At 45.3% G+C, this 19,897-nt stretch overlaps 2 protein-coding genes across 9 annotated transcripts in view; one reads left to right on the plus strand and one right to left on the minus strand.

Moving 5' to 3' along the window:
- Nucleotides 1–2,671, minus strand: part of LOC120372517 (hepatocyte cell adhesion molecule-like) — a 28,519-nt gene extending 25,848 nt beyond the window's left edge. For both annotated transcript variants that reach the window (XM_039489707.1, XM_039489706.1), the window contains exon 1: nt 2,639–2,671. The gene's annotated coding sequence lies outside the window, so the exon portion shown is untranslated. The remainder of the gene's footprint in view (nt 1–2,638) is intronic.
- Nucleotides 2,672–16,735: 14,064 nt separating this feature from the next.
- Nucleotides 16,736–19,897, plus strand: part of LOC120371879 (natural killer cell receptor 2B4-like) — a 38,126-nt gene continuing 34,964 nt past the window's right edge. For all 7 annotated transcript variants that reach the window (XM_039488283.1, XM_039488285.1, XM_039488282.1 and 4 more), the window contains exon 1: nt 16,736–16,868. The gene's annotated coding sequence lies outside the window, so the exon portion shown is untranslated. The remainder of the gene's footprint in view (nt 16,869–19,897) is intronic.

The following is a 19,897-nucleotide window of genomic DNA, read 5'->3' on the forward strand; positions in this document are numbered from 1 at the left end:
CTTTACACAAGCAGAATTAGCAGCCACCAAAAATTAAATACCCTGATCTCCATGTGTGTAGAAGGATAGAGCACAACCATATTTAGACCCACATCTCAGGACACATCCTTAACAGTACCTATGTGTACTTCCACGTATCCATGATGAAAAAATCCGTTCAATTTTACTCTTAATTCCACACAAAAAGATTTTGATTATTGTTCAATTCCCAACCAGCTCTACTGAAAATAAAAATATTTTCCATTTTAATTTGTCTAACAACCATTTTTTTCTGAGCAAAGCAGACATTTTTGGTGAAAAATGGAATTGTTCCAAAAATATCCAAAAAAATTTTAATAGAAATTTTTCAACTAACCCTATCATGAAATCCAGTCAACTTCCCACTCTTGGTGAGGTGTTAACTTCAATATCTCTCTGGGCCCAAATAAATATTCAGAAGTCACTATAAGAAACAGTCAAACCCCAGGTTTCTAAGAATTTCTATCAGTCCTGCTTCCAATAAATACAGTAAGAATGTTTAAATATGAGAGCACTTTTGGGAGAGGATAATGGATATTCTGTCCATCCATCCACCCATCTAACTACCAGTCAATAGCCTCATGCACATGGAGCTGAAACCATATTTGTAATTTTCCTTAGCCATTGGTGTCTATAATTGGTAATGTCAGATGACAAGAAACTGATAGGAAGGAGAAGGAGAAATTATTTATAAATAGAACTGACCAGGTTCAATTAGAGGAGCAAATTCTCCTATCAGTTAACGAGTGCTGCCCTATAGGCTTCAACAAGCTTGCAAGTTCTAACTGACAGTGGAATTTGGCCCCAGTTACTTCAAGACTCAAGCAAAAACTCTTAGTTGCCTGAGGTGAATGAAATGGTGCAACATCAACCCATGCACAGAGCCTTCTAATTGTCCCAAGAGGAACCTCCATATCACCAGAAAGGACATAGGGAACACAACAATTTAAATATAATTCAGTGTACCGAATATTAAAGACAGTAAATATTTCCTGTGGAATTCTGTATATACGAGACAACCCTCTGTAGACAACATGTTTGCCCCCCTCACTCAGACACACAGCCCTTCAAAAGCTCATGCTAACCACAGTGATAACTCTGCTTTAGCTGCAGTGGCTCCAGCTTCCTGCTTCACTGGTCTTAAGACTGAGAAAAGATGGGGCTCTCTCTCCTTGTGTTTTCACTGAGCTGTGACCACCAGGTGTTTGAAACAGAGAGAAAGCCCTCTTATCACCTAACCCAATCTTTGTCACTACCATGGCCAATGGACATAGCTATGTGACAAGCCTGTTCTTTTACACAATGAATTTGTATTGCATCATGCTGGGGACCACAAGAAACCTATTCTATTATCCAACACACAAACCTACGTTATTATTGCAGTAACAGATTCAAGTCCAGTTCTGTTCTTACATACTTTAGTGTAATTCCATTTACTTCCATGGCATTCCTCCAGAGTACTGAGAGCAGAATATAACCTTAAACCTCCAAATATCCCACCAGGAACAGCGAAGTCAAAGTTTAGCCTTTGTTTAGTATTGGTGGAAAAATGGGTTTTATCCCCCCACTAGTTCACATCTAGCTTGTGTCTACATTTGAGTTTTTGTCTTACCCATAATTATTCCCAACAGATGCAGACTGACTGGTGGCAATAGCAGAGGTGGGCGGTTTGGAGATGGCACATGCATTTTTTCCAATTATGTAATCTAAACCTGCTCAGAGAAGGTAGTAAAAATGTCTGCATATAGTGAATGCTGTAGTCACTGCACTCAGTGGACATTACAAGTAACGTATTGTAGACAAGACTCTGATGAAGAGCCCGTATGAAGGGAAGATAATGGATATTCTCTCCCTCTGAACATATTACATTTGTAATATTGCAATAAATAGCACTGAGGATAACAAAGGGATTAACTCCAAGCTATCATAGTTAAGAGTTTCAGAACTCATGTTCTGTCACATTTTCTTGTCTCATCCCACGCTGAGGCCAGCTAGTTGGATGTCAGCTAGGGCTGTGTGGAAAATACACCCATAATCTGTGAAACTTCATGAAAATAATCACAATTTCATTCTGGGCCATATTGCCTCATACTGCAGATTGCTACTTGGTTGAGCCTTCTTTCCTAGCAAGGGACTAGGCCAGTCAAATAGGGCTGCTTTCAGTGAGCAAAGGGGAGCATGGAAATGGACTTCCATTTCTCTGTCAATTCCTCTCATTCTGATCTAATCATTTTGAATAGAGTTAACATCCACCATCTGTCCCTGAAATTTGTACCTTGTGCCTTTAAAACCCACGTACATTTCTGTAGGTAATTACAGTTGTACAAAGCAGTAAATTCAGCTACACAGATACAAGTTCTGGGGCAGCAGGCTGAAGGTGACTAACATGCAGAGAGCAGTTCAAAGCAGCAGCAGCAAATATGTTGTGGTAGTAAAAGATGCCACAAATTCAGCCCACACACAAGTAGCAGCTAGTAGACATAGCAAATGTGGTAATGGGTCGGCTTTTCAGCATAGAATACAGGTATATGTGCATGTAATGAGGTCAAGTAGAGCATTTACTTTTTTGCTCTTTTTTATTCTCTCTTTTTAAAGTACAGAAACATATTTGTTGACTAACCTTAATATTTTCTGAAGCAAACATTCTCTCCAGTCTGAAGTGTCTGCTGAGTGCACTAGGTGCAAAGCTGGTCAAATCCTTAAATAGAAAGGCATAAAAACCAAACACACTGATTAGCAAATTGCGTTGCCTAATTCAGTTCAGTGTGATTTGAGAGGTCCTGTTATCCACCACTTGCAAATATTTATTTGACTGCTGGGAATTTCTGACAATGCTTGCAAGTGCCAGGAGTTTCCCAAAATTTAGTCCCCATGATTATTCATCCAAAAGCCTGTTACAGAAGTTAATTTTAAAACCTTTCAATCATCAAGTCAGAACAGCAACTGTCATAAACATACAGCTAAGGGTAGCATAAAATCCCTCCTTACCCTGTAAAGGGTTAATCGCTCCTTTACCTGTAAAGAGTTAAGAAGCTCAGATAACCTGGTTGGCATCTGACCAAAAGGACCAATAAAGGGAGAAGATACTTTCAAATCTGTGGGGGAAGGTTTTTGTTTTCATGTTCCTTTGTTCTCTCCGGGTCAATGAGGAGACAGGGCAGGGAAAATACATCTCTCTAAGCCATATGTGAACGAAGCATCTAATATTACAGAAATAGTAAGTAATAGCAAGGAAATACATTAGATTATCTTTTGTTTTAGCTTGTGAATTTTCCCTGTGCTAAGAGGGAGGTTTATCCCTCTTCTGTAATTTTAAAGTTTTGCTTAGGGGGGAATCCTCTGTGTCTGGAATCTTTTTGTTACTCTGTAAAGTTATCTTCCATCCTGATCTTATAGAGGTGATTCTTTTATGTTTTTTTAAATAAACTTCTTTTAAGAAACTGATTGTTTTTCAGTGTCTTAAAGACCCAGGGGGTTTGATCTGTGCTCACTTTGTAACCAATTGGTTAGGATATTATTCTCAAGCCTCCCCAGGAAACGGGGTGTAGGGGTTTGGGGGGATATTTTGCAGGAGGTAGGGCTCCATTTGGCCCTCCCTGAATGTTTGTTTAAATCACTTGGTGGTGGCAGGAATACCAAGGGCAAGGAAGGAATTTGTGCCTTGGGGAAGTTTTAACCTAAGCTGGTAGAAATAAGCTTAGGGGGTCTTTCATGCAGGTTCCCACATCTGTACTTTAGAGTGGGGAGGGAACCCTGACAGCAACAATACCATGCAACTTAGGCAACCACTCATACCACACCCAGGCTGAATGCCAGATATATTAATTGAACAATTTGCAAGTAATCAATAGGATGAAAATTTTTCATAGAAACTATTTGGTGAATACTACAAATAATGAATATGCAGAAATCAGAAATAGTTCACAAATGATTTGCTAACCAAAATGGAGATCATATTCTTAACAAATGTTCTTTGTAGCAAATAGATCAACCAGCTCTGCTCAGCACACTGGGGTTTAATAGTTTAAGGTCTCTTGAAATGACCAGTACCCTTGCAGCATATTCAGCTATAATTATTAGACAGCTGAGGGTGGATAGCCATGGCGACTGAGCTAAATAGGAAGAAATTAGCACTTTTGCTGCTTTTTTTTTTGGAGGGGGGAAACTATTTTAGAAAGTAAGTATAGTTATCTCTGTTACCACACTGTTAGAAGCTTAGTTACTGTTTGAGAATTTAATGTAGATGTTCAGTGATTGTGACAGAAGTGTATTAGACGCATAGACTTTGAGATCAGAAGGGACCATTATGATCACCTAGTCTGACCTCCTGCACAATGCAGGCCACACAATCTCACCCATCCATTTCTATAACAAACCCCTAACCTATGTCTGAGTTATTGAAGTTCTCAAATTGTGCTTTGAAGACCTCAAGCTGCAGAGAATCCTCCAGCAAGTGACCTGTGCCCCATGCTGCAGAGGAAGGCAAAAAACCTCCAGGGCCTCTGCCAACCTGCCCTGGAGGAAAATTCCTTCCCGACCCCAAATATGGCGATCAGTTAAACCCTGAGCATGTGGGCAAGACTCACCAGCCAGCACCCAGGAAAGAATTCTCTGTAGTAACTCAGATCCCATTCCATCTAACATCCCATCACAGACCACTGGGCATACTTACCTGCTGATAATCAAAGATCAATTGCCAAATTAATTGCCAAAATTAGGCTATCCCATCATACCATCCCCTCCATAAACTTATCAAGCTTAGTCTTAAAGCCAGATATGTCTTTTGCTCCCACTACTCTTCTTGGAAGGCTGTTCCAGAACTTCACTCCTCTAATGGTTAGAAACCTTCCTTTAATCTCAAGTCTAAACTTCCTAGTGTCCAGTTTATATCCATTTGTTCTTGTGTCCACATTGGTACTAAGCTTAAATAATTCCTCTCCCTCCCTAATATTTATCCCTCTGATATATTTATAATGAGCAATCATATCCCCCCCTCAACCTTCTTCTGGTTAGGCTAAACAAACCAAGCTCTTTCAGTCTCCTTTCATAAGACAGGTTTTCCATTCCTCGGATCATCCTAGTAGCCCGTCTCTGAACCTGTTCCAGTTTGAATTCATCCTTCTTAAACATGGGAGACCAGAACTGCACACAGTATTCCAGATGAGGTCTCACCAGTGCCTTGTATAATGGTACTAAGACCTCCTTATCTTTGCTGGAAATATCTCGCCTGATGCATTCTAAAACTGCATTAGCTTTTTTAACGGCCATATCACATTGGCGGCTCATAGACCTCGGAGTATTGGTTGATCACTGGATGACTTTCTCCTCCTCTGTTACTTCCAACTGATGTATCCCCAATTTATAACTAAAATTCCTGTTATTAATCCCTAAATGCATGACCTTGCACTTTTCACTATTAAATTTCATCCTATTACTATTACTCCAGTTCACAAGGTCATCCAGATCTTCCTCTATGATATCCCGGTCCTTCTCTGTGTTAGCAATACCTCTCAGCTTTGTGTCATCCACAAACTTTATTAGCACATTCCCACTTTTTGTGCCAAGGTCAGTAATAAAAAGTTAAATAAGATTGGCCCCAAAACTGATCCCTGAGGAACTCCACTAGTAACCTCCTTCCAGCTTGACAGTTCACCTTTCAGTACGACCCGTACTTTAAGCAGTTCCTTATCCACCTTTCAATTTTCATATTGATCTCCATCTTTTCCAATTTAACTAATAATTCCTCATGTGGAACCGTGTCAAATGCCTTACTGAAATCGATGTAAATTAGATCCACTGCATTTCCTTTATCTAAAAAATCTGTTACCTTCTCAAAGAAGGAGATCAGGTTGGTTTGGCAAGATCTACCTTGTGTGAAACCATGTTGTATTTTGTCCCAATTACCATTGACCTCAATGTCCTTAACTACTTTCTCCTTCAAAAATTTTTCCAAGACCTTACATACTACAGATGTCAAACTAACAGGCCTATAGTTACTCGGATCACCTTTTTTCCCTTTCTTAAAAATAGAAACTATGTTAGCAATTCTCCAGTCGTATGGTACAACCCCTGAGTTTACTGATTCATTAAAAATTCTTGCTAACGGGCTTGCAATTTCATGCGCCAGTTCCTTTAATATTCTTGGATGAAGATTATCTGGGCCCTCCAATTTTGTCCCATTAAACTGTTCGAGTTTGGCTTCTACCTCGGATGTGGTAATATCTACCTCCATATCCTCATTCCCATTTGTCATCCTACCATTATCCCTAAGCTCCTCATTAGCCTTATTAAAGACTGACGCAAAGTATTTATTTAGATATTGGGCCAGGCCTAGATTATCCTTAACCTCCATCCCATCCTCAATGTTTAGCGGTCCCACTTCTTCTTTCTTTGTTTTCTTCTTATTTATATGGCTATAGAACCTTTTACTATTGGTTTTAATTCCCTTTGCAAGCTCCAACTCTACATGGCTTTTAGCCTTTCTCACTTCATCCCTACATGTTCTGACCTCAATAAGGTAGCTTTCCTTGCTAATCCCACCCATCTTCCACTCCTTGTAGGCTTTCTGCTTTATCTAAATCACCTCTCTGAGATGCTTGCTCATCCAGCTTGGTCTACAATTCCTGCCTATGATTTTTTCCCCCTTCCTTGGGATGCAGGCTTCTGATAGTTTCTGCAGCTTTGACTTGAAGTAATTCCAGGCCTCCTCTGCCTTTAGATCCACAGGTTCTTCAGTCCAATCCACTTCCCTAACTAATTTCCTTAATTCTTTAAAGTTAGCCCTTTTGAAATAAAAAACCCTACCCAGATCTATTTTTGTTTATCCTTCCATCTAGTTTGAACTGAATTAGCTCATGATCACTCAAACCAAGGTTGTCCCCTACAACCATTTCTTCTATGAGGTCCTCACTACTCACCAAAACCAAATCTAAAATGGCATCCCTTCTTGCTGGTCTTCAACTACTTGGTGAAGAAATCCATCAGCTATCACAGCCAGAAAAATCTGAGCCCTATTATTGTTACTAGCACTTGTCCTCCAGTCTATATCTGGGAAGTTAAAGTCTCCCACGATGACACAATTCCCATTAGTGTTTACTTCATTAAAAACATTAAAGAGGTCTCTATCCATATCCAAATCAGATCCTGGCGGTCTGTAGCACACCCCAAGCACTAACTCAGGGGAGGCTCTAGTAGCTTTCTTTCCCAATTTGATTTTTGCCCAGACAGACTCTGTCTTATCCATTCCATCACTTCTTATTTCTTTACAGTTAACCTCATCATTGACATACAATGCTACTCCACCACTTTTGCCTTTACTTCTGTCTTTCCTAAACAGCATATAGCCTTCAATACCTGTACTCCAGTCATGACTACTATTCCGCCATGTTTCTGTTATCCCTATAATATCTGGTTTCACTTCCTGCACCAGTAGCTTTAGTTCCTCCATTTTGTTACCTAGGCGCCTCGCATTAGTGTACAGACATCTTAATTTTTGCCATTTGGCTTCACTGACATTCTTTACCCGGTTAGGAACAGACATTCTACCATCAGTATCACCTATTAGACTGGTATCTACACTACCCTTCCTCCTTATGTCCATTCTTCTGCCCACAGCTATATCCTCTCTTACTTTGTTTTCTTCCCTCTCAATGTTAAATTCCAGCATGGAGATTACCTGGACATCTCCCAACCATCTCCCCCAAATTCCTAGTTTAAAGCTCTCTTAATCAGTTGTGCCAGCCTCCATCCTAGAAGTCTATTTCCCTCCTTACTCAGGTGAAGTCCATCCCGAGAGAACAGTCCTCTGTCCATGAATGCTTCCCAGTAGCTGTACATCCCAAAGCCCTCCTTATAGCACCACTGCCTGAGCCATCTGTTGATCCCCATAATCTTGTCACACCTTTGTCGCCCTTCTCTAGGAACAGGCAAAATCCCACTGAAGATCACCTGAGCCTCGATTTCCTTAAGCGTCTTCCCCAGTCTGGCATAGTCTCCCTTGATAAGTTCCAGCGAGAATCTAGCCGTATCATTCGTTCCTACATGAAGGACAATCAAAGGATTATTTCCCACTCCGGTTAGGATTCTTTTCAGCCTCAGGTCCACATCCCTTATCTTAGCACCCGGCAAACAGCACAACCTTCTGTTCTCCGGATCAGCTCTAGTTACAGACCTGTCTATTCTTCTCACTAAGGAGTCCCCAATCACATAGACCTGCCTTTTCCTGGTGACAGTGTGGTTTTCCGGTCTATCCCCTGCTCTCACTGGCTGCAAGTCCTTTCGATTCCTATTCACCCTTGCAATCCTCTGCAACCCATCCCATAGCCTCCTGGGACTCATATTTGGTGTTGTCTCCATTGACTCTTCCCCTCTTCCTGTAGGATTGACTGCTCTTCTCTCCTTCCTTGCCCTCTCACCTTCAGCGAACACCTGCTGTGCCCCTTCTTCATTTTCCAACTCTGCAAACCTGTTCCTGAGCTCTATTTCTCCTTCACTGGCCCGTCTTTTCCTCTGCCTGGTTCTCTTAGTCACATGCTTCCACCGTCCACTTTCCTCACCCAGCAGTCTCTCCTCAGAATTCATTGGTCCTGCTTCCATCTGCAAGTCTGAGCTTATCCCTTCAGCCTCCTCATGTCTTTGCTCCATCATCTGCTCGAACCTCCTTCTAAACTCAACCAGAGTTTCCACCTGCATCTCCAGTCCTCGGATCTTTTCTTCCATCAGCTCTATCAGGCGGCACTTCATTCAGACAAAACTCTTTTCAGGTACCCCCTCCAGGATCATGTACATGCCACAGCTTCCACATCCGGTCATCCTCATTGTGTCTTTCACTGCTGCCTCTCTATCAGTCATAGCCTTCCCACCTAAAACCTGTTAGTCCAGGAAACACAAACCAAAACAAACCCCCAACAGGCACCAGAACACCGGCAGACCACCACTGACTCTCTTCGCTAGCCTGTCAGTTCCTCTGCCTAGGTCTCTAAGTCTCCCCTACAAACTCCCCCTGTAAACTCCCACTGAAACTCCCCTGTTTACAGCTCTGTTTGCTGGCTGCTGTGCCACTGCAGCTGTCTATGCCACTGCCTGACTGGCTGGCTGGCTACCTTTATAGGACCCCTAAGCAGAGAAGCCCCGCCCCCTAATCAGGGCTCAGCTTCTCTCCCAGCACACTGCCCCTACCAGCCTCCACACATACAAACTACAAAATACAATACACAAAATACAAAAACCTGCTCCTCCAACAGAACTCCCACTGAAACTCCCCTGTTTACAGCTCTGTTTACAGCTGTCTATGAACTATGTATTGAACTAGATCACTGAAAAGTTGTGTTGTGCAATGGTAGTAGAGTTGCCAGGTGTCCGGATTTCGATCGGAATGCCCGGTAAAAAAGGGACCCTGGCAGCTCCGGTCAGCACCACTGACCAGGCAATTAGGAGTCCGGTCAGCAGCACAGCAGAGCTAAGGCAGGCTCCCTGCCTGCCATGGCTCTGAGCGGCTCCCAGAAGCAGTGGCATGTCCCCCCTCTGGCTCCTACACATTGGAGCAGCCAGGAGGCTCCACGCACTGCCCCCGTCCTAAGCACTGGCTCTGCGGTTCCTAGCCAATGGCAGCTGCAGGGGCAGCACCTGCAGACAGGGCAGTGCACAGAGGCCCCTGGCTGCACCTCCTCATAAGAGCCAGAGGGAGGACATGTCACTGCTTCCAGGAGTTGTTTGAGGTAAGCGCCACCCGGAGCCTGCACCCCTCACCCCCTCCCATGCCCCAACCCCCTGCCCCAGCTCTGATCAACCTCCTGCCCTCTGAACCCCTCGATTCCAGTTCAGAGCAGCCTCCTACACCCCAAACCCCTCATCCTCAGCCCCATACCAGAGCCCGCACCTCCAGCCAGCACTCTCACCCCCTCCTGCACCCTAACCCTGTACCCCAGCCCAGAGCCCCCTTCTGCACCCAGAACCCCTCATATATAGCCCCACCCCAGACCCCATACCCCCATCCCAGAGCCTGTACCCCCTCACACATCTCAACCCCTTGCCTCAGCCTGGAGCCCCCTCCCATACTCTGAACCCTGGTGCCACCTCCCAGCCTGGAGCCCCCTCCTGCAGCCCAAACCCCTCATCCCTAACCCCACCCCAGAGTCTGCATCCCCAGCCGGAGCCCTCACCCCCTCTTGCATTCCAACCCACTGCCTCAGGCTGGAGCCTTCTCCTACAGCCTGAACTCCTCATTTCTGGCCCCATCACAGACCCCGCATCCCTCACCCCTTCCCACAACCCAACTTCGTCAGCCAGGCCAGTAAAAATGAGCAAGTGAGTGAGGGTGGGAAGAGCAATTGACAGAGGGAGGGGGGGATGGAGTGAGCAGAGGCGGAGCCTCAGAAAAGTGGCAGGGCAGGGGAGGGGCCTTGGTGGAGGGACAGAGCAGGGCAGGGCAGCGGTGTTTGGTTCTATGCAAGTAGAAAGTTGGCAACCCTAAATGGTAGTAATTCATGTTGTTGCAGCACATGAGAAGGGAATTGTATGTATGTGTTTAAGGCTCTGTTCTAAGCAGTTGCATTGTATTTGATTAGTGTGCAACTGAAATGTAAGTTGACCAATGGTCACTTTAGACTTCTGTTTGCTAAGAATGGTGTAAGCAGAGTCAGGATGAGCCCTACCCTGACATCTGGTGGTGAATTGTGGCTAGTGTGGAAAGGAACTTGAGGGGCTGATCTTGTTTGCATAGGCACACCCACCCTGCGTAGCATGAGCCCACAGCAGCCCAAAATGGTCACTTTGGCACAGGGGCGGCTCTAGGTATTTTGCTGCCCCAAGCACGGCAGGCAGGCTGCCTTCAGCGGCTTGCCTGCGGGAGGTCCCCGGTTCCGCGGATTCGGCTGCATGCCTGCGGGAGGTCCGCCGAAGCCGCGGGACCAGCGGACCCTCCGCAGGCAAGCCGCCAAAGGCAACCTGCCGCCCTCGCGGCAACTGGCAGAACGCCCCCCCCCCCCCCCGTGGCTTGCCGCCCCAGGCACGCACTTGGCGTGCTGGTGCCTGGAGCCGCCCCTGACCACACTAAAGTTATCTATAGCTGTGAAATAAAATACCTGGGACAAGATTCAATTTGTAACTTGGTTACGAGCTCCCTCTATGGGACAATGAATGCTGTTGCAAGGCATGAGAGAATCTTTTTCATCAGTTTCTTTTCCTATAGCCATGTTGTTTTATTCAGGGAGGTAGGATAAAAGTTGACAAGACCCATAGCACATATATTTTTGCAAAGAAAAATTGCTTTTTGTGTACAGCCGAAATGGGGTCAAGCCACAAAATAGAGATCTGGATTTTCAAACCCACAAGGTTCAGTGGTTTGAGGTTGTCTCTGTCTCTCTCTTGCCCCTCACCCCCTGACCCATCTCAACTTCAAACTTGGCTAACTACCAAGTTTATTTTTTCTGAGAATTTTTTAGAGTCACATAATATGAATGCAGACCAGCCATTCTCCTATGGTCCAAAAATACTGTTATGGTAGCCCTTTCAGAGTTTAATGCAGCAATGTTAAATTCACTAGAAAGAGAGCTGGATTCCATGTTTAATTTTGGTTCATGGGCCAGGATATAAATTCAGGACTTTATATTACACCCTGACATAAGAGAGAGGCTTGCAATGCGATCAAGGGGTAAACTCCTCTGAGTCATTGTTTCAGACTGTCTGCAGACCCCGGCAGACATGCCATCACTTTATGCTCAGGTCACATTTGGAAGGTTCTGTGTGCAGCCAGGAGGGCTAGACACTTACTTTTATTTTTAAATGAAAACTTAGGTTCTTCATGATCTAAATATGTCATATAAGTCACCTAAATACATCACAATGCCCTGATCTGGCCTGGGGGTCATATGTTTGGCACCCCAGGTCTAGTGGAATGGCTTTTGTCATGGAAGATCAAATATGAATCTTTTGCTGATTTATTTAACTATTGAACCTTTACAAAATCCAGTGTTACCTAACAGCTCTGTGTTCTTGGGGAACCAGGGCGCAGTATCCACCTTGTATGACTCACAAAATACCTCCCCCACCCCAGCCCTCTGCAGCCTCTGCTTGAACCAAAACCGATCAGAAGAAAGACTTACAAAAAGCAATGAAAAGACAATGGGAGACACACCTAAACCCCTGGGATAAGGATGACAGGATTAAGGAAACTCCCCTAGCCTTATTTGCATCGAAGATGGGACAAGGAGGCATCGTCATTAGAATACAGAATGGAGAACAAAGATTCCAAGGCAAGAACCACATGGAACTCTGGGACCAGAAAAGCAGGGAAGCACTGCATCATGGGGGATCGCTGCTCCAGACGTTAATGAACCCGCGCCTGCACGCACCCAGCTCAGTAGTTATCAGGCCAATTATAGTAATCAATCCTTTATTGGTATCCAAAATAATGAAGCTCCCTAATTGCATTGTGACCTCCCTGGGAAGGAACACCGCCTATAGCCAGGAATGACCAGCTCCCATTGTCTAGCCTGAACAAAACAACTTTGGTATACTCCCTTGAGCCATCAGTTTACACATTAACAAATCTAGTGTTCTCCCTTGAACCAGTGTTGTTTCTCTACAAAAACCACTATCCACACTCAAGTAAGTGTTCTGATCATCAGTTCCATTGGGACTTCATCTTCTCCTGATTGATCGTGCTGGGGGCTCTGCCTGTCTCCAGCACTGTGGACCCTCAGCTACCACCACCACCTGGGACCTCTGATTGATTCAAGCTTCACGGAGTGGTGAGAACCCAGCTCTCTCTCTCTCTAGGTACAGCCTTCTGACCCTGATTTGTGTGGTCAGTTATAGTTTTTTAAACCTGACTTCTATAATCAAATTTAGGTTAGATTTAATATTATAACTGTTTTGTTTCTTTGGATCTCCTTGTATGGTTATTACCTGGCAAGAAATAACTTTAATGATTAAGCTGGTTTCTTCTCTCTCTCTCACTCTATACCGAAAACCTACCAACCTCTATGCCTACCTTCATGCCTCTAGCTTCCAACCCAAGCACACCACACGATCCATTGTCTACAGCCAAGCACTGAGGTACAACCGCATCTGCTCCAACCCCTCAGACAGAGACCAACACCTACAAAATCTTCACCAAGCATTCTCAAAACTACAATACCCGCACGAGGAAATAAGGAAACAGATCAACAGAGCCAGATGTGTACCCAGACGCCTCCTACTGCAAGACAAACCCAAGAAAGAAACCAACAGAACTCCACTGGCCATCACATACAGTCCCCAGCTAAAACCCCTCCAACGCATCATTAGGGATCTACAACCCAACCTGGACAATGATCCCTCACTTTCACAGGCCTTGGGTGGCAGGCCAGTCCTTGCCCACAGACAACCTGCCAACCTGAAGCATATTCTTGCCAGTAACTGCACACTGCACCATAGTAACTCTAACTCAGGAACCAATCCATGCAACAAACCTCGATGCCAACTCTGCCCACATATCTACACCAGCGACACCATCACAGGACCTAACCAGATCAGCCACATCATCACCGGTTCATTCACCTGCACGTCCATCAATGTAATATACGCCATCATATGCCAGCAATGCCTCTCTGCTATGTACATCAGCCAAACTGGACAGTCCCTATAGAAAAGGATAAATGGACACAATTCAGATATTAGGAATGGCAATATACAAAAACCTGTAGGAGAACACTTCAATCTCCCTGGACACACAATAGCAGATTTAAAGGTAGCCATCCTGCAGCAAAAAAACTTCAGGACCAGACTTCAAAGAGAAACTGCTGAGCTTCAGTTCATCTGCAAATTTGACACCATCAACTCAGGATTAAACAAAGACTGTGAATGGCTAGCCAACTACAAAAGCAGTTTCTCCTCCCTTGGTTTTCACACCTCAACTCCTAGAAGAGGGCCTCATCCTCCCTGATTGAACTAACCTCGTTATCTCTAGCCTGCTTCTTGCTTGCATATATATACCTGCCTCTGGAAATTTCCACTACATGCATCCGTCGAAGTGAGTATTCACCCACAAAAACTCATGTTCCAATACATCTGTTAGTCTATAAGATGCCACAGGACTCTTTGCTGCTAGTACATTGATGGAATTACAGAAATTCCACCCCTCCCACCCAGAAGAGTAACCCTAATAAATTAGCATACCCCAAAGTAACAGGCAAAGCTGGTAACACCAGCCAGTGAGAGAGTGGGTTTCCAGGATGTGAAGATACAGTTCTGCCAGCTCATGGTCCTGCTAGTGAAGGCAGGGGGCTGGACTTGATGACCTTTTTTTGGGGGGGGCGAGGGATAGCTCAGTGGTTTGAGCATTGGCCTGCTAAACCTAGCATTGTGAGTTCAGTCCTAGAGGGAGCCATTTAGGGACTTGGGGATTGGTCCTGCTTTGAGCAGGGCATTGGACTAGATGATCTCTTGAGGTCCCTTCCAACCCTAATAGTCTATGATTTACCCTTGTTTGACTGGAAGTTTCTCTGTAAAACAGAGGGTAGGACAACAGTGCTAGGAAGAGAAGAGTGAAAAAATGGGATTGTAACAGAACTATTTTGAAATTTGAACTATACTAACACTACCATTCATGCTGTAGTAGTTTTACTGGAGAACTTCATCCTAATCCTTCTCATTGTCAATGTTGGTGAAAGAGAAGGAGCTAAAACATGCTGCATTTCGCTTCCCATGTCATAGATGAGTGAACGTATTTGCCTGTCTCCTACCTGTTTGCTCAGCTGTGTAGATGCCTCTGATGATGCCCCACACTGGCCCATAAGGGGTTAATAGAGCCCTAGGGAGGCTGCGCAGGAGGCAGCCAATCACAGAAGGGCTTATAGGAGCAGCCAATCAAGGCTGGGCAGGCGCATATAAGAAGAGCTGCAGTACAGAGCAACTTCAGTCACTGCCTGGAGCTTGAAGAGGGAGGAGGACTGGCTGCCTTGCAGGTAGAGGGCAGTAAGCACCTGGGACTTAACAGTTCTGCAGGCAGAGACCCAGGGAGCTAAAGGCAGTTCCTGGTGGGTTGCAGGGATCTGCAGGCTGAGGCCGTAAAGCAAGAGCAAGGGGGGTTCTGGGGCTGCAGGGAAGTAGCCCAGGGAGGTTTTCAGAGGAGATGCAGCAGGTGGTGGCCATCTAGAGTGGCTGAGACCCAGAGGAGTGGGCAGGGCCCAGGTCTCCCCCCGCACACTCCTATTTGACTCTGAGGAAGTGGCTGCAGTGAAGAATGGCGGTACTGTCCCCTAGAAGGGGGGAACACAGAGTGTGGCACAGCTGGTGTGCTGTGTAATGAAGAGGATTCTGCGGTCCTGGGAGTAACATGGGTCCCTGGAGCAGAAATGACAGTGGCAAGACCAGAGGAAATCATACTGGCATACAGAGTTAATCCCCAGGACAGCCAGCAGGAGGTGCCACAGTGGTGAGTCAAGCCCTCTCACAATGCTTAAGAAAATCTTTGCTTCCATTCCAGCCATTCCACAAGGTTGGCAAGACTGGAAGGTTTTAGGGCCGGTCCTCTCTCTAGAGGATGAAGTTCTTGGTGCATAGTAGGTTGCAGCCCCTACTTCAGCTCCTCCAGAACCTCTTATTGAAGTTCTAGCTGCACTCCTCCTCCCACACTCTTTTCCTTTTGTTCACTCCACAATGTCCCATGCGATCTGTGTAAATCTCTTCCTGGCCTTGGCCAAACTGTCTGTGTAAGAGGCTAGGAAGAGGAAACTCATTCATTGCAAGGCTTCCTCTGCCTGTATTCCTTGCGTTGGTTGTTCCTGCATCCAGACAGAATTTCCCTGTGGAGCATGGCACTTAGAGCAGTGGGCATCATGCACAGGTCTCTGCTTGGTGTCCTTGCACAGGCAATCTCTATTATCTGCTTGACCTATCACCTAGACCCAGAGGCAATGTGTAACTGTTGGTAGTTGTGGGGGGCACAATTTAAAGGTGTGGGGGGGACATGATGACCCCAGGCATTGCCTCTGAATCTAGAACAGAGCTCTTCAAACTGGGGGTGTGTGCCCTCTAGAGGAGCACAGAAGCATGTTTGGAGGTGGGGAGAAGCAATGCCACGGGGCTTGGGGAGAGAGTGCCACCTCCACCCCCTGACTCAACCAAAAACTGTAACTCCAAGGAGGGGGTGGAGGGGGGCTCAGCTCAGAAAGTTTCTCCCAACCCAGACAGGCTGGGTAGCCCGCTGACATGAGTTGGGGGTGGAGGTGGTGCTCCCTCCCCGAGCCCTACCATGTGGAACTGACCTGAGCTGCGTGGCATCACTGCTCTTTCTCCCCCTCCACCAAAAGCCCCCCAACATTCCTCCAAGCTCCTTGAGGGAGGTGCACCCCATCTTGAAAACCTCTGAAGCTGTTGCTAAATGGAAGGCATAAAACTGGGGGAAGGGTACATGACCCTCACACACCTTGCCTCCACCCAGAACTACACTTTTGTTTCCATTGTCCCAGTCCATTAACCTCCATTTCTAGCCATAAAACATTTTAAAATGAAGTATAGGGTAATTTGCACATTTGCTAATATGCAAATTAATGTATTGGATACTTTGCTTAAAATGTCACACAATGTCTGGCAGTTAATGCACAAAGGAGTCTTGAGTCAGTTTCCTTGAACTGAATGCTCACATATTTTGCTTTCCTGTTACGAACACTGACTGTGGGGATCAGGTATCTGCTTGTTGTGGCTTGTATTTATTCAAGTTGTTCAAAATAACCAATCAGGCAAACATGACTGTTAGAGAGAGGAGTGACAGGGGAAAAAAGTCACATGGTCAGTCTCCTTTGCAGTTTTCAGATGCTGTTAGTTCCCGATATAAAGAGATCTGGGTGAGCTCCCACTGGCAACTGCTGGTAAGTGGAACTATCTCTGCTTTTCCTTTGTAACATAAAATTCTTACTAGCATTACTGTTCTTCTTCTTTGTGCTGTTGCAAAGCTGTACTGTATAGTTTCTGTAAAATTTATTTTCAGCTTTCCTGGATTATTTTCACTTTCTAAATAATGCAAAATAAATGCTTTAACAATAACACTGACTGCACTTTTGAAGACATTATCAAAGCATGTGCATTACATGCAGCTCTATTGCTCCTCAATAGCTGGGAAAAATTATTTAGATTGTAGTCCCAGTACATAATAGATCATCTTGATTTAAGCATAAGCAGAGAAGGAGTCTGCACCACTCAGTTGTAAGCCTGGGAGCATTTCACAAATTTTAGGCTGTGTTTGAAGTGTGAATAGTGAGCAGACTCAGGGCTGCGCAGTCTAGGAGAGAAATGTATTATAATGGCACTAAAGTTCAATAGTAGAGCTGGTGGGGGGGGGGGAGGCAATTCTTTTCAGTGAATATTTTCAAAGGAAACAAAACTGGTTTTACTTTGTTAAAAAACTCTCTCAAAATGTTTCAATTTTTCTATCAAAAGGCTTATTTAAAAATATGATGCAAACTGAAATGAAACATGTTTGGAATTTGCACACCCTCCCCACGGTATCTTTCCTTTTCTCCCCCAGAGATGGATTAGGTTTTTTTTTTTTAAACAACTAACAAAATCATCCAAAGCACAGGACTTGGTGGTGATAGTGGACTTCAGCTACCCAAACATCTGTTGGAAGATAGTACAGTAGGGCACAGATTATCCAACAAGTTCTTGGAATGCATAGAAGATTCGTTTATTTCAGAAGGCGGAGAAAGCAACTAGGGGAGAGGCGGTTCTAGATTTGATTTTTGACAAATAGGAAGGAACTAGTTGAAGATTTGAAAGTGGAAGGCAGCTTGGGTGAATGTGATTACGAAATGATAAGAGTTCCTTATTCCAAGGAATAGTAAGAGAGAAAACAGCAGAATAAAGATAATGGATTTCAAGAATGTAGATTTTAGCAAATTCAGGGAGTTGGTAGGTAAGATCCCATGAGAAGCAAGTCTAAAGTGAAAAACAGCTTGAGAGAGGCGGCAGTTTTTCCGATATCCATTATTAGGGGCCCAAGAGCAAACAATCCTACTGCACAGGAAAAATAGGAAGCATGGCAAGAGACCACTCTGTCTTAATCAGGAGATCTTCATGATCTGAAAATCAAAAAGGAGTCCTACAAAAAATGGAAACTAGATCAAATTACCAAAAATGAATATAACCCCCCCACAAGCATGTAGGGACACATTTAGAAAAGCCAAAGCACAAAACGAGATTAAATAAACTAGAGACATAAAGGTAACAGGAAAACATTCTACAAATACATTTGAAGCAAGAGGAATACCAAGGATAGGGTAGCCCATTACTCAGTGAGTGGGGAAAGACAATAAGAGAAAATGTGGAAATGGCAGAAGAGCTAAATACCTACTTTGATTCAGTTTTCACCAGAAAGGTTAGCGATCGGACATCTAACATAGTGAACATGGAAAATTGTAGAAATTCCAGAGGACTGGAAGATGGCAAATATAGTGCCAATCTATAGAAAAAGGAATAAGGACAACCCAAGGAATTACAGACTAGTCAGCTGAACTTAGTAGCCAGAAAGATAATGCAGCAAATCAAGCAATCAATTTGTAAACACCTAGAAGATAATTAGGTGATAAGTAACAGTCGGCATGGAATTGTCAACAACAAATTATGTCAAAGGAACCTGCTAGCTTTCTTTGCCAGGGTAACAAGCCTTGTGGAAGCGGTAGACGTGATATATCTTGACTTTAGTCATGCTTTTGATCAGTGTGGGCAACCTGACAGTTTGTTTACAATTGCAGGGCTGCCCGCAGCCCTCAGTGGCCACGGTTCGCCATTCATGGCCAATGGGAGCTGCGGGAAGCAGTGGCCAGTACGTCCCTGTGACCCACGCCGCTTCCCACAGCTCCCATTGTCCAGGAACCACAAACTGCAGCCACTGGGAGCTGCAGGCGGCCATGCAAATGAAAACAAACTGTCTGGCGGCCCACCAATGGATTATCCTGACAGGCTGTGTGCAAGCCACAGGTTGCCCACCAGTGCTTTTCATACTATCTTGCATGACTTACTCATAAACAAACTAGGGAAATATAGCCTAGTTGGAGCTACTATAAGGTGAGTAAATAACTGGTTGGAGAACTGTTCCCAGAGAGTAGTTATCAGTGGTTCACAGTCAAGCTGGACGGGCGTATTGAGTGGGATCCAGCAAGGATCAGTCCTGGGTCCAGTTCTGTTCAATATCTTCATCAGTGATTTAGATAATGGCATAGAGCGAGGGTGGGCAAAATTTTTGGCCTGAGGGCTACATCTAGGTATGCAAATTCTATGGCAGACCATGTATGCTCATGACATTGGGGTGGGGGTGAGGGTTCTGGCTGGGGGTGCGGCCAGAAATGAGAAGTTCAGGGTGCAGGAGGGGGCTCTGGGCTGGGGCAGGAGGTTGAGTAAGGGTGGGGTGAGGGCTCCAGCTGGAGGTGCGGGCTCTGGGGTGGGGCTGGGGCTGGGGATGAGGGTGCAGGAGGGTGCTCTGAGCTGGGATCAAGGGGTTCGGAGGGTGGGAGGGAGATCAGGGCTGGGGCAGGGGGTTGGGGTGCAAGAGGGGCCCAGAGGTGTAGGCCCCGGGCGGCATTTACTTTAAGCAGCTCTTGTAAACAGCATCATGTCTGCCCTCCGGCTCCTACGCAGAGACATGGCCCAGCGGCTCTGTATACTGCCCTGTCCACAGACACTGCCCCTGCAGCTCCCATTGGCTGCAGTTCCCAACCAATGGGAGCTCCAAGGGTGGTTCTTGGGGTGGAGGCAGTGTTAAGATCCCCCTGGCTGCTCCTACATGTAGGAGCAGGAAGGGAGACATGCTGCTGCTTCCGGGGCCCATGGCGCACACGTGCAGAGCGGCTCCTGACCCCACTCCCCGGCTGGAGTGCAGGAGCAGGGAAAGCTCCAGACCCTG

Source organism: Mauremys reevesii, linkage group 9, assembly GCF_016161935.1.
Source record: "Mauremys reevesii isolate NIE-2019 linkage group 9, ASM1616193v1, whole genome shotgun sequence".
Lineage (NCBI taxonomy): Eukaryota > Metazoa > Chordata > Testudines > Geoemydidae > Mauremys > Mauremys reevesii.